Source organism: Giraffa tippelskirchi, chromosome 12 (genome assembly GCF_054371585.1).
Source record: "Giraffa tippelskirchi isolate mGirTip1 chromosome 12, T2T-mGirTip1v1.2.pri, whole genome shotgun sequence".
Taxonomy (NCBI): Eukaryota; Metazoa; Chordata; class Mammalia; order Artiodactyla; family Giraffidae; genus Giraffa; species Giraffa tippelskirchi.
In genome coordinates, this window is record NC_137286.1 from 26,000,234 (window position 1) to 26,014,768 (window position 14,535).

The 14,535-nt window shown below is 42.4% G+C and overlaps 1 protein-coding gene and 1 long non-coding RNA gene across 3 annotated transcripts in view; one reads left to right on the plus strand and one right to left on the minus strand.

Moving 5' to 3' along the window:
• Positions 1-14,535, minus strand: part of NUBPL (NUBP iron-sulfur cluster assembly factor, mitochondrial) — a 361,834-nt gene that overhangs the window by 87,926 nt on the left and 259,373 nt on the right. The window lies entirely within an intron of this gene.
• LOC145528878 (uncharacterized) overlaps positions 1,923-14,535 on the plus strand; it is a 32,332-nt gene continuing 19,719 nt past the window's right edge. Inside the window, exon 1 of the long non-coding RNA XR_014070755.1 lies at positions 1,923-2,172. This is a non-coding gene — a long non-coding RNA (uncharacterized LOC145528878). The remainder of the gene's footprint in view (positions 2,173-14,535) is intronic.

The window sequence follows — 14,535 nt, forward strand, 5'->3', positions numbered from 1 at the left end:
TATAGGATCAATTAAGCTATAGAAGAAATGGATGATCACAAATTGTACTGTGCTGTAAGCCAGCCCTTGTTTAGTATCAATATCAATGCCAGTTGATATCTATAACATAATTTACAAATTTTACTTCTGTTTAATCTCCTGTTCACAAGAATAACTGATCAAGGAGGATATCCTGTCTTGATATGAAAATATGTTCTTCGAAGCTTATTTGTTGAGTTTTTCCTTATGAGATTTATGAAATCAAATGTTTCTCCTTCTTAAAGAAAAATATTACACCATAAGCCTGTAATTAAACAAGCATCTCTGGAAACAGAAAAGTAAAAAGAAGCACAATTAATTAATTGTGCTAACTATTCTTCCCCGAGGATATTAGCCAGGGCTTCAAGAATTAATTAGAATAATATTAATGAAACAGAATTATCCAGCTACATCTAGCACTTTTCCATCTTATAAAACACTCCAAGAAAAGACAGGTAATTTAAGTAAGCAAACAAATTCAACGTTTCTAAGTATACTGTGTTAAAATTCCCTGAGAACAGAGGCAGTCCTGGGGTCTTTTTCATCTTGCTTCCCAACATGTTCCTAAACACACCACACAAAAGATCTCAAGGCATGGAAATAATAAGTAACCCTCTTGTTTTCTAGTAAAAAGTTAGTTGTTCTGGGAATAAAATGTACCATTACCCAACCACCAAGTGGGGAAACTCAATCAAGCTGCCATAGAAGTATAATGTTAAATAGGCAGCAAAGTAAAGCCTTGACTTCTAGTGCTGCTAACAAATGGGCTGCTGACCACCCACAGAGACAATTACAGAGTTCCCCACAATCCATTACTCAGTCAAGTAAATTCTCATTTACTACTAAGGAGCAGAAGCTATAAATTTCCCTCTAAATGTGCTTCCCCAGCAAATCTGTGATCAGAAGATGCCAACAGCATTGCTTCAGCCACAGTGGTGGCTCCTCCACCTGACTGACTCCCCTACTTCAGTTCGGGGCCTGCCTTTTCGGGGGCCTTTCTTTAGTCAGAAACAGACAGCAATCAATTTGATAATATAAAAGTGTCAAATCAATCCATTTACAGCTAAAAAAAAAAAAACACACTGCTGATGTTACAGTCTCAAAAAATCCAGACACTGAACCATCTGGATTCACAGTGGGAACTCAAACCAGAAGAGGACAGAGGCAGAGAAGTCAAGGGGGCCTGGGAGGCCTTCTAGTGGGATGGCCGTCCTCACACTGAGGTCACCTCTCTGCCACTCCTAGCAGAGGGGCTTTTGCAAGATGGCCCATGGCTGCTCAGGTCAAATGGGCAATTGCTTATGCATGTGTGCTAAATCACTTCAGTCATGTCCGACTCTTTGCAACCCGATAGCCTGTAGTCCTCTAGGCTCCTCTGTCCATGGGATTCTCCAGGCAAGAATCCTGTAGTGGGTTGCCATGCCCCCCTTCAGGGGATCTTCCCAACCCAGGGATCGAACCCATGGTTCTGTTGTCCCCTGTACTGGCAGGTGGGTTCTTTACCACTAGCACCACCTAGGAAGCCCTGGCAAATTGCTCATATTGATCTAAAACTTCCACCTGCTTAATACTCCCTTTGTTTTTCACTTTTTGTTTTTCTGAGGAAGTAGCGTAAGCCTAACCCTCTTCTTCCTTCCAGCTCTGCATGAAGTCTGTGTTCCCCATAATGTCTTCTCTAGGCCTTATCCCTTCAGTCTTACTGGCTGCCTCTATCAGGCTAAGAACACAGAGGATTCAACAATGAGCAAGATGCAGTGCCCGGCACACGTGTAATTAAACAATTCACTAGGATGACTGCTATACTCATAAAGTCCTTTAGAAACTGCTTTGTAAAGTTTTTTTTTTTTTTTTATCTGTAACAATGTAACCCTTTTCTCAACAAAGTCTATAGGGAACACAGTACATGGGTGACTGAGCAGAGCTGCTCTGGGTGGAGTAAGATGGGGGCTCAGCCTCCCTCTGTTCCCTTCAGAGGCCCTAGAAACACCCCCACTCCATAGAGTCCGAGGGCCCTGTGCAGCACAGTGTAAACACCACAGCTCTAGAACTTAAGAGAAGGCAATCTGATCAGATGTGGATTACTTTTACTAAAGGAAAAGCCATTGGAAGCTTTTAGACTGGGGAGTGACATGAGAAGATCTATGTTTCAGAAAGGTAAGTTCAGTGGTGATAAGGAGTTTACACCACAGAATGGAACACAGTGGTGCAAATTAATACTGAGGTTGTTGCAGTGGTGAGCTGATGAGTGCTTGCTGGAAGGACATTTTGGAGACAAAATTGGAAGAAGTTGTTGGCTGGTTGATTAAAGGAGAATTCCAAGATGATGCTAAAACTTCTTATTCATTAATTCAGTTAACAAGCACTTACTGAGAACCTACTATGTGCTGGGCACAATTTAGAGATGAACAAAAGTAGTTTTTGCCTTCAAGAAAGTGACAGCCTGGTGCTTACCTGGTGGTCCAGTGGTTTAGAATCCACCTTGAAAAAAAAAAAAAGAAAAAGAATCTGCGTGCAGCACAAGTGACACCAGTTCGCTCCCTGGTCCAGGAAGATCCCACATGCTGCGGAGCAACTGACCTTTGTGCCACAACCACTGAAGCCCTTGTGCCCTAGAGCTGTGCGGGCAACAAGAAGCCCACACACTGCAGCTAGAGTAGCCCCCACTCCCCACAACTAGAGAAAGCCTGGGTGCAGCAATGAAGACCCAGCACAGCCAATAAATAAATAAATTTTTTTTAGAAAAGAAAATGACAGCCTATTCAGGTGGGACAGACAGGTAGGCAGTTAAGCAGAACACGAGTGGTAAGTGTGTCTACAGAATGTGTACACATGAGGGTATGAGAGCATAAAGGGGTGAGAGACAGACACACATGCTGGCTCCTTCTACTCTACTCCACCCTCCTTTCATCATACCTTACTGTGCAGCAGGGAATGGCAAGCGAAGGACTACTTTACCTTGCAACTCTGTTTCCCCACAAGGACTTAGTCTCTGCCAACCAAAAGCAAAGACTGAAAGACTTGGGACGTTAAGTATAAATGCCATGATGTAGTGGTTACCTGTGACTACTGGCATCATTCATCTTAACAAACAAGGGTTGGAGGCTTTTTTAAGGGGAAGCCCCCAGCTTCCCGGGGGTGCCAGTTTCCAGCTGACATGGCTCTTGGCAGAGGCAGTGAACCCTTGGTTGGCCAGTTCTGCAGTGATAATTTCAGAGTCACCCCTGGAAACTCAGCTTAGAACCTGTTCCTTCAACCCTACAATAACTTTATAAGCACCTGTTCCTCCTTTCTCTCTTTCTTAAAGATAGCTGAATAGATTGTTAGCTACAACTAATTCCTAATTGAATAAAAGAAATTAAGGTAGGCTGGAGGTGGTCAGGAAAGGCTGCCAGGAGAAGATAAAGCTTGGATGAATCTTAAAGCTGAGTATAATTTAGTCAAATAGAGAACCAGAAAAGACATTCCAGGCAAAGCTGGGAAGGTAAGGACGAGAGAGAATGATGTGTCCAGAGAACTGCATAGGATTCACACAGGGGAAAGCTAGCAGGTAAAGACAGAAGGGCAGGCAGAGACACATTCATGACAGCCTTTCGTGAGGCTAAGCAATCTGAGTTTTATTCATGGGAAGTTATTGGAAATTGTAAGCAAAGGAATAATATAAGCAGAATTAAATGTTAAAAAGACATCCTTGCAGAATTATGAAGTGTAGATTGGCACAACTAGAGAGGAAAGTGGAGAGACTTCAGCAGGAGGGAACTGCAAGCATCCCGGCAAGAAATATTGAACATTGAGAGAACAGCTAAGAGGCAGTTGGAGCGGAATGGTGGGGACAGATTTTAGAAGTAAAAAGGAAGCAGAATCTCTGAGACTGTAAGATCATCTAGGTATAAGGTGGATGTGATTAAGAAGGTGTTGTTGAGGGTGACACTCCATTTTCTGGCTTTGCCAACGGGCGGATGATGCTGTCATTTATTCAGATATGGAATAAGGAGAGGGGAGTGTGTTTGGTGGGGAAGATGAAGAGTTCAAGTTTGGATATGATACACTGAAGAAGCCCATAGACAACTAAGTAAAATTATAAGCAGGCCTTGGGATAGATGAGTTTGTAATTCAGAGCTCAGTTTGAGAGTCTTTCTATGTAAGTGAATGCTAAAGACTAGGGCAGAAGGATTGAAGAGAATGTATAACCTGAAAAGGACGTAAGGCTGATGATAGAGAGCCAGGGACAACAACCATTTATAAGATAAGAATGGAAAAAGAGGAAGTCAGGACCAGAGAGAAAAGAGAACACAAAGAAAATGGTGTCTTGGAGGGCCAAGAGAGAGACGTGAAGAAGAGAGTAGTAGTGCAGTATCAGATATCTCAGAGCGGCGCGCGCGCACACACACACACACACATATACACACTTTCGTGCACGCACACACACACATGGAGTTTTTTGCAAAACCTAAGCAAAAGTGTTTTAATGGGAGAGTGAGGCAATGCATTTTAATAGAGGGGGAATAATAAGCGCTAGAACAAGGGAGAAAATATCAAAGGCTATTTTTTTTTTTCAAGAAACTTCAATATGAGAGCAGAAAGGAAGAGACAGTTGCTAGGGGAAGACATAAATACGAAAGTTTCATGTGCTTTTTAAGATTGGAATGACTTGGAATAGCATACAATTACTGTGAAGTTGCTATGCCAAGCGCTGTTCTAAGTGTTTCACATGTGTTAATTCACACAATCCTTTTAACCACCCCATGTGAGAGGTACCATTAATCTCTGTGCTTTCCAGAGGGAGAAAGTGAACAAGGGTGAGCTTAAGTAACCTGTCCAGGGTCACAGCAGCAGCACTGGGATCCATACCTGAGGACTCTGTGAGCAGGATTACACGCATAACCACATGGTAAGGGAGAGCCCTAGATCTGAGCGAGAAGAGCCAAGGTAACTGCTAAGCAAAGGACAGAGGGCGTTGTTGACAGACAGTAAAAGGACTGAGGAGCTGCCCTGAGCTGCGGCTGAGGCTGGAGCCCAGGACTTTCCTCTGCCTTCACTTTGCCAGGTGTGTGATGGGACTGAACAGGACTCACATTGGAGCAACAGAAACTAGGAGGTTTTGAGCATGAGGAAAAGGTAAGGAATGATATTGGAAAGAAATAGAAATAAATAAATATTAATTTATTTAACAAACATTAAATAGTTAATTACGATGTACCAGGCACTTGTTTAAAGATCTCTAAATATTAACTCATTTTAAAATGACCATCAATAGTCACTGTTTCCATTTATTGTCCTGTCTGTGAGCAAAGCGTTTCTTTAAAACTCTTATGATCCTCACAACCTCCCTATAAGGAAGCTATTATTCTCATTTAAGGAAAGTAAGTTTTAGACATACTAATTAATTTGTCCAACATCACAACATTTAGCAAGTGGTGAAGCCAGGTTTTGAACCTGTATTTGTATCTCCAGAGCCTGTGCTTTCCACCACTACACCCCATCTTCTTTGTATAGAATATGGTGATGAATCAAATGTTAAGGCTAGATAGAGGACATAAGGCCAAAAGGGGACAGTTGTTTCGCTGAAATTGGAGGAGCATAGGGTGGAGGTCTCCGTGTGTTTCAAGGGCAAATAGAAGGGGGCTAAACTGAAAGGGTAGAGGTTGGGGTCAAACACTGGTATTCCAGAGTTTAGGATTTCAAAGGCACAGCAAGAGCCATGGTTCTGGTTGAAGGGTGCTGGGCTAAGATCTTGGATAGACTCAGGATCTGGAAATGACAGCAAGAAGGTACCATGAGGCTCAGGAGAGAAAGATTTTGACAGGAGGATGAAGAATCAGTGGGCTGGTCAGGAATGCAGTGTGGACGGCTAAGAGTGTAGCAGGCAATCTCTCCACCTACCCTCCTACCCTCCTTCCACTTGTAATAGAATTAATTGATGAATTCAACACAACTCCAATGAGGTCAATGATCAAATGGTGCCACACACACACAAAATTGCTCAAAACTGTTCACAGCCACAGGAAGAGCAAGAACTTGGTATAACCTGACCAAAGGTAGGCATGTATGAACATGTGTATCTAATATTTTTTGAGTTCCTAGTACACCAATAAGTTCCACTGGAGAGACAGAAAATAACGAAATAAAACAAGGCTGATGTTAAGTGCTATGGAATGGAATAAAAGTTGGTTAAGGGGTACAGGCAGTAAAGGAGTGAAGAGGTATGTGTATTGCTATTTTATACAGGGCATTTGGGGAAGGACTCACTGAAAGAGGACATCCTTACACAGTCTTGCAAATATCTAAGAGAAGGCACATACATGCAAAGGATCTAAGGTGATACATGCTTAACGTGTTCAAGGAACATGAAGGAGACCTGAGTGGCTGGAGCAGAAGGAGCACAACAGGGAATAGCAGAAGAAAAGGTTGGGGCAGGAACAGAGCATGCTTAGAGAACATCAGAGTTTGTTTGTTTTTTTAAGCAGAGGATTAACATGATCTCACTCATATCTCAAGGGCTCAACACTCACTGTTGTCATTCAGTCACTCAGTCATGTCCAGCTCTTTGCGACCTCACGGATTGTAGCATGCCAGGCTCCTCTGTCCTCCACTCTCTCTCAGAGTTTGCTTAAATTCATGTCCATTGAGCCAGTAATGCTATCTAACCATCTTATCCTCTTCCACCCCCTTCTCCTTTTGCCTTCAATCTTTCCCAGCATCAAGGTCTTTTCCAATGCATTGGTTCTTCACATCACGTGGCCAAAATATTGGAGCTTCAGCATCTGTCCTTGAGTATTCAGGGTTGATTTCCTTCAGGATTGACAGGTTTGATCTCCTTGTAGTCCAAGGGACTCTCAAGAGTCTTCTCCAGCACCACAATTTGAAAGCATCAATTCTTTGGCGCTCAGCCTTCTTTATGGTTGAACTCTCACATCTGTACTTGACTACTGGAAAAACCGTAATTTTGACTACACAGACCTTTGTCGGCAAAGTGATGTCTCTGTTTTTTAATATGTTGTCTAGGTTTGTGATAGCTGTCCTTCCAAGGAGCAAGTGTCTTTTAATTTCATGGCTGCAGTCACTGTCCAGAGTGCTTTGGAGCCCAAGAAAATAAAATCTTTCATTGCTTCCACTTTTTCCCATTCTATTTTCCATTAAGTGATGGGACTGGTTGCCATGATCTTAGTTTTTTGAATACTGAGTTTTAAGCCAGGTTTTTCACTCTCCTCTTTCACCCTCATTAAGAGGCTAAAGAACTAAAGTAGTTTCTATTTGCTTTCTGCCATTAGGGTGGTATTATTTGCATATCTGAGGTTGTTGATATTTCTCCTGGCAATCTTGATTTCAGCTTGTGTTTCATCCAGCCTGGCATTTCCTATGATGTACTCTGCATATAAGTTAAATAAGCAGAATGATAATATGCAGCCTTGTCATATTCCTTTCCCAGTTTTGAACCGCTCATGGTTCTAACTGCTGCTTTTTGATCCACATACAGGTTTCTCAGGAGACAGATAGGGTGGTCTAGTACTCCCAGATCTTTAAGAATTTTCCACAATTTGTTGTGATCCACACAGTTAAAGGCTTTAGCATAGTCAATGAAGCAGAAGTGGATGTTTTTTCTGAAATTCCCTTGCTTTCTCTATGATCCAACTAATGTTGGCAATTTGATCTCTGGTTCCTCTGCCTCTTGGAAACCCAGCTTGTACATCTGGAACTTCTTGGTTCACCTACTGCTGAAGCCTACCTTGAAGGATTTTGAGCATAACCTTGCTAGCATGTGAAATAAGTGTGATTGTATGGTAGTTTGAACATTCTTTGAAATTGTCCTTTTTTGGTATTGGAATGAAAGTTGACCTTTTCTAGTCCTGTGGTCACTGCTGAGTGTTCTAAATTTGCTGACATATTGAGTGCAGCACTTTTAAGCATTCTCTTTTAGGATTTTAAATAGCTTAGCTGGGATTCTGTCACCTCCACTAGCTTTGTTTGTAGTAATATTTCCTAAGGCCCCCCTGACTTCACACTCCAGAGTGTCTGGCTCTAGGTGAGCAATCACACTATCATGGTTCTTCAGGTCATTAAAATCTTTTTTGCATAGTTCTTCTGTGTATTCTTGCCACCCACCTCTTCTTAATCTCTTCTGCTTCTGTTAGGTCCTTAATGTTTCTGTCCTTTATTGTGCCCATCCTTGCATGAAATGTTCCCTTGCTATCTCTAATTTTCTTGAAGAGATTTCTAGTTTCTCCCCATTCTATTGTTTTCCTCTCTTTCTTTACATTGTTCATTTAAGAAGGCTCATGATCTGAGTCACAGTCAGCTCCAGGTCTTGCTTTTACTGACTGTACAGAGTCACTCTCACTTCTGAGTGTCAAATAGTTTGTGCATAGCAGGCTTGAGGAAGGAAAGATACCATATAAGAAGCTACTGCAATAAGCCAGGCGGACCAGGGTGCTAGCAATGAAGGTGGTGAGAAGTACCTGGATTCTGCACATATTTGATAAAAGAATGGGAGAATTGGATTGTGTAGTTGGTAGCCTCTATGATGGCCCCCTGTGATCCTTCCTTCTTGAGTGTGGGCTGGACCTAGTGACTCACTTTTAATGAAAAGAATATGGCAACGGTGATGGTATGTCAGTTTCAAGGCTAGCTTACTAACGTGACTTCTGTCTAGCTGCCCTCTCTCACTCTTTCTCTCACTCTTTCTCTGGCTAACTGTGGGGAAAACCAGATGCTATGTTGCAATCTTCCCTCGGAGAGGCCCATATGTCAAGAAACTGTCATCTCCAGTTAATCGCCAGTGGGGACCTGAGGCTTGCCAACAGCCACATGAGTGAATTTGGAAGTGGTCTTCCATAGTCAAGCCTTGAGGTGACTGCAGTCCTGGCCTTGACTATAGCCTCATAAGAGACTTTGATCCTGGAGACCCAGTTAAGCTATGTCCAGTTTCCTAGCATGCAGAAATTAGGTATAACTTGTTGCAAAGCAATACAGAACTAATACAGATTAGAGATGGGAAGGAAGAGAAAGAATAATTGAGGATGACTCCAAGGGTTTTGGGGTTTCCCCAGTGGCTCATCGGTAAAGAATGCACCTGCAAGGCAGGAGCTACAGAAGACGCAGTTTTGATTGCTGGGTTGGGAAGATCCCCTGGAGGAGGAAATGGCAACCCCTTCCAGTATTCTTGCCTGGAAAATCCCATGGACAGAGGAGCCTGCTGGGCTATAGTCCATGGGGTAGCAAAGAGTCAGACACAACCAAGCACGCACACACTACTCGGTTGAGAGGGAGAGGAGGAAGCAGGAAGTGTTTCGGATGGGTTAAATTTAAGATGCCCGGCCAATGGAGATCATGAATATGCAGTTGTATTTTCAAGCCTGGAGTTTAGGGGAGACATCTTGGCTGCTCAAGCCTTTGCTCATTTTTCTATTGCTTTGTCTATCTTTTTGTTATTATTTGTAGTAGTTATTTGCATAATATAGATACAGGGCCTTTGTCAGATACCTGCATTAAAACTATCTCCCACTCTGTGGCTTACCTTTTCCCTCTCTGAATAGTCTTTTGGTTTACAGTCTAAATTTTAATACAGTTTGACTTATCCACTTTTCTGTCTTGGCTGGCACATTTTACGTTCTGTTTAAGAATTTCTCCATACTCCATGGTTATGAAGATGTTTAGAAATATAAATTTGAAAGTCTGCAAGCAATAAATGCTGGAGACGGTGTGGAGAAAAGGGAGCCTTCTTATACTGTTGGTGGGAATGCAAACTGGTACAGCCACTATGGAGAACAGCATGCAGATACCTTAAAAAACTGGGACTAGAACTGTCATACGACCCAGCAATCCCACTGCTGGGCATATAACCCGAGGAAACCAGAACTGAAAGAGACACATGTACCCCAATCTTCATTGCAGCACTGTTTACAATAGCCAGGACATGGAAGTAACCTAGATGTCCATTGGCAGATGAAAGGATTAGGGAGCTGTGGTGCTTAGTCACTCAGTCGTGTCTGACTCTTTGTGACCCCATTGACTGTAACCCACCAGGCTCCTCTGTCCATGGGATTCTCCAGGCAAGAACACTGGAGTGGGTTGCCATGCCCTTCTCTAGAAGAAGTTGTGGTACATATACAAAATAGGATATTAACTCAGCTATAAAAAGGAATGTATTTGAGTCAGTTCTAATGAGGTGGATGAACCTGGAGCCTATCATACAGAGCGAAGTAAGTCAGAAAGAGAAAGACAAATGCTGTATATTAACATATATACATGAAATTTAGAAAGATGGTACTGACGATCCTATATGCAGGTCAGCAAGGAGACTCAGATATAAAGAACAGACTTTTGGACTCACTGGGAGAAGGCAAGGGTGGGATGATTTGAGAGAATAGCATTGAAACATATACATTACCATATGTAAAATAGACGACCAGTGCAAGTTTGATGGATGAAGCAGGGGACCCAAAGCCAGTGCTCTAGGACAACCCAGAGGGATAGGGTGGGGAGAGAGGTGGGAGAGGGCAGGAAAGGGGACACATGTATACCAATTCATGTTGATGTATGGCAAAAACCATCGCAATATTGTAAAGTAATTATCTTCCAATTAAGATAAATAAAATAATTTGTTAAAAAAGAATATAAATTTGAGGATCATCAATGTACTGAATAAAGTCACCTATGGAGTGATTATAGGAAGAGGAGAAATCTCACATACATGCCCAGGGCACATCAATGCTTTAGAAAACAGAGGGATGAGGAGAATCAGCAAAAGAGACTGAAAAAGAGTAGATGGTCAGTAACGTGGAGAAGACCTAACTGAGACAGAGTGGGGGCCTGGAAGTTTCTAATTGAGGCTATTAATGCTGACATATACTGCTGATAAGCAGAGAAGGATGAGACCCAGCGTGTACCACTGGAGTTGGCTGTGTAGAAAACACAAGATAAGCACTATTCTTATGAGTATGTGTGTATGCTGGGGGTAGGGAAAGCCCTAAAGTCTAATTGGAGCAGAAAAGAAGTGAAGACAAATACAGATCACTCTTCTGAAAGACTGTGCTATAAATGAGAGGAGGAAAATAGGGTGGCAGCTGGGGGGAACTATGTGACCAAGGAAGGTATTTTCTTCCAATGAAAGATGTAATAGGACATGGAACAGCTAATATATGTACAGCCAGTGAGAAAGATCAAACTGAGGAAATAACTGATAATGAGTAGACAGTGGCTTAAGTGCTGGAACCATGTCCTTGAGTTGGCAACAGGAGATGGGACCTAGTGCACAGATGGAGACGCTAGTCACGTATGCAGTTGGCTGGCAAATGTGGGTATGGAAACAAGTGGAAGGCCTTTTCTGATTGCTATGGTTTTCCCACACAAATATAACAGAATGATTGACTCTAGACTGTGGGCCAGGTCACCAGGGTTCACATCCCAGCTCTCCCATCCAACAATGTTATAATTTTAGGCAAGTAACTTCACCTCTGTTTTTTCAGCCTTCACATCTGTGAACTGCAGATAACAGTACGTACCTTAGAGGGTTGCTACAATGATTAAATGAATTAATATGCATAAAGCAAGGTTTTAACTTGCATTGCAGACAACACTGAGTTTCTGGATGTTTTATACTAAGGTGCTAGTCATGGACTAAAGGGAAAACACCAAAGTGCAGCTCCAGGCATCTAAGCATTTCCCTGGGACACATATTAATGTTTCCCATGTGGATTGGGGGAAGGGAGTTCTAAGGGAACTTGGCAGGAACACTCTGCAACTCTAGTGCATTGCGATTCTCAACTCTTGGCAGTAGTTACGACCTCCTGCGGAGCTTCACAAAAGCATCAGTGCCTGGGCCCTACCTTCAGAGATTCTGACTCATTGATCTATGGTGGAGCCTGTGTTGGTACTTCTGGAAAGCTCCTGCCATGAATGTAATGTGCAGCTAGGGTTGGGAAGTACCAGTCTACTAGGTGGGCCATGCTGTGGAGAAGGAGGAGGAGCCATGAGAGTTGTATTCTATTAAACATTCTACTTATCCCATAAACTCTGATTCTACATCTACCAAGCCACTTTCTAGATTTATTCTAGTTCTGTAAATGGTTTTTCCATAAGAGAACAGTGTCCTGGTATCAAGCCTGAGTGGCAGTCACCTTCTCACTGTAAGTGACTAACATGTCTCTGTGGTCATGTGCAGTGGTTGGCAGTCACCTTCTCACTGTAAGTGACTAACGTGTCTCTGTGGTCATGTGCAGTGGTTGGCAGTCACCTTCTCACTGTAAGTGACTAACGTGTCTCTGTGGTCATGTGCAGTGGTTGGCAGTCACCTTCTCACTGTGAATGACTAACGTGTCTCTGTGGTCATGTGCAGTGGCATGACTCTCTGGGGAGCACAGGCAAGTGTTTCTGGACTTAGGACTGGCACGGGTCATAGGGAAGTCATGGAAGTGGCGCCATCTTCTCAGCCTCATCTGTGGGCGCAGATTAGCAGACCACTAATCCCTGAAATGGAGAAGGAAATGGCAACCCACTCTTGTACTCTTGCCTGGAGAATTCCATGGATGGAGGAGCCTGGTAGGCTACATACAGTCCACGGGGTCGCGGCGAGTGGGACGCAACTGAGTGACTTCACTTTCTTTCTTTCTATAGTTCCTTTTGGAGAAGGAAATGGCAACCCACTCCGGTGTTCTTGCCTGGAGAATCCCATGGACGGAGGGGCCTGGTGGGCTACAGTCTGTGGGGTTGCAAAGAGTTGGACACGACTAAGCAACTAACACAATCCCTGAAAACACTTTCATCTCTAGGAAGTGAGCAGCTGGATGGAAACACCACATCTCATAAGCTGTGTGGGGAAGGGAGAGCAGAGAGTGCTGGCTCAGCTCTCATACCTGTGATGTTGGCATTAACACTGGACACAATTTCTTACAGCCTAGAGCCACAGCTCCTAATCTATGACTCATGGACTTCCTGTATCAGAACCCCCTTGTTAAATGATAATATCTGGAAACAGAGCAGAAATCCATATTCTAATAGGCTCTCTGGGGAAGTATTATGTATGAGAAAGCAGGGGAATTTAGAAAGTTGAACTGATTTTTACTTTCCATCAAGATAATATGTGAATAAGTCAAATAATGCAGAAGACCTCAAAACCTTCCGTCACCTTCTCTACCTTTCAGTGGAACTACCCAAAGAGCAAACTTTCTTAATATTTTTTTCTTTTGGAAGTTATTTATCTCTTCTGGATAATATGTTGGATCAAATTAAGAATTATTTCTGTTTCTTAATTTCTCAACTAAAACAATTTTACTGACTGTGATATAGAGACAAGGATTTTTATACTATCCCATTTTTCGCTTCTCTTTTCAATGTTTTAAATTTTTTTCAGTTTCTTTAACAATAATCACTGTAACATTAAATAATCTTCAAACTTGTTTCTTTTTACATAAAACTTTATATCTTGTCTTGACTTCCCTATTCCCTTCCACATTCTACCTTGTGTTGGGTATATTTTTAACTTTACATGACTAGATTCTTCAAAAAATAAACCTTCAATTGATAGACCACCTCCTCTTCCCCAACCCCCAACTGCTCACACCTGCTTCCAAAGGTCCTGTTGACTCTCAACTCAAGGCCTCCTCTACCAGGCCAACAGCTTCCTTGGGCCCTGCAACTGGTACTAGGCTGTCTGTTACTTTTCCCTACCTCTCATCTGTCAGCTCACTCTCAACCTTCCAGAAATGTGTTCAGGTTTCTCATTCTTTTGTGAACCCCAGTTCCATTCCCTTCCCTGCTGTGGGTTTATTCTTTAGGTAGTTCTATGCTTTCATTTTGGTTGGTCCTGGGAGTAATGGAAGGCAAATGTTTGCACCTTGTTCATCTCCATGGAACGGATGTCTTGGAACTTATTTTACAGAACAGACTGCATGGTCATTGCTGTTTTGCATATCAGTCCCAATTTCCTCTTAATTATGTTTGTCCTGCTCTTTCTTACATAAAGACTGTTCTTAATAGAATATGCATTAAGCGATTTTTCATTTCCTTTGTCATCAGTTCATAACAATCTGTTCTCCTTGCATTACACGCTTTTAAAATCTACCTTAGTGTCATTGAAAGTATTTTCAAATATCTCAGGTCATTGTATCTACAATTTTTGAATGTGTGTCCCACTCTTGGGTATTTAGCATTGGCCATACCTCAACCTCTCTCTTCATTTTGAGTCTAAACTTTTAAAAAACAAAATAAGATCTCCTAAAGTAAGTAAAAAAATAAAGCTGAATATCTCACTTCCAAAGAACAATGATTCCACTGCTCTACAAAGCCAACGCCTATGGGGAGTCTGCTTTTAAAGTTCAAGTCCTCTGCAGTGTGAGTGTCTGGCTCTGCGGTTCAGATGTCAGCTTTGGAATAGGACTGACTGTATTCAAATCCTACTCTGGCACTTACTTGGCATGAGATCTCTAGTCATACACATAACATGGCAGGAATTAGTGAGCCATTCTCCACACCACTCTCTCTTTTCTCCCGGGAATATAGGTAGACTCAATTTCTTAGCCTCCC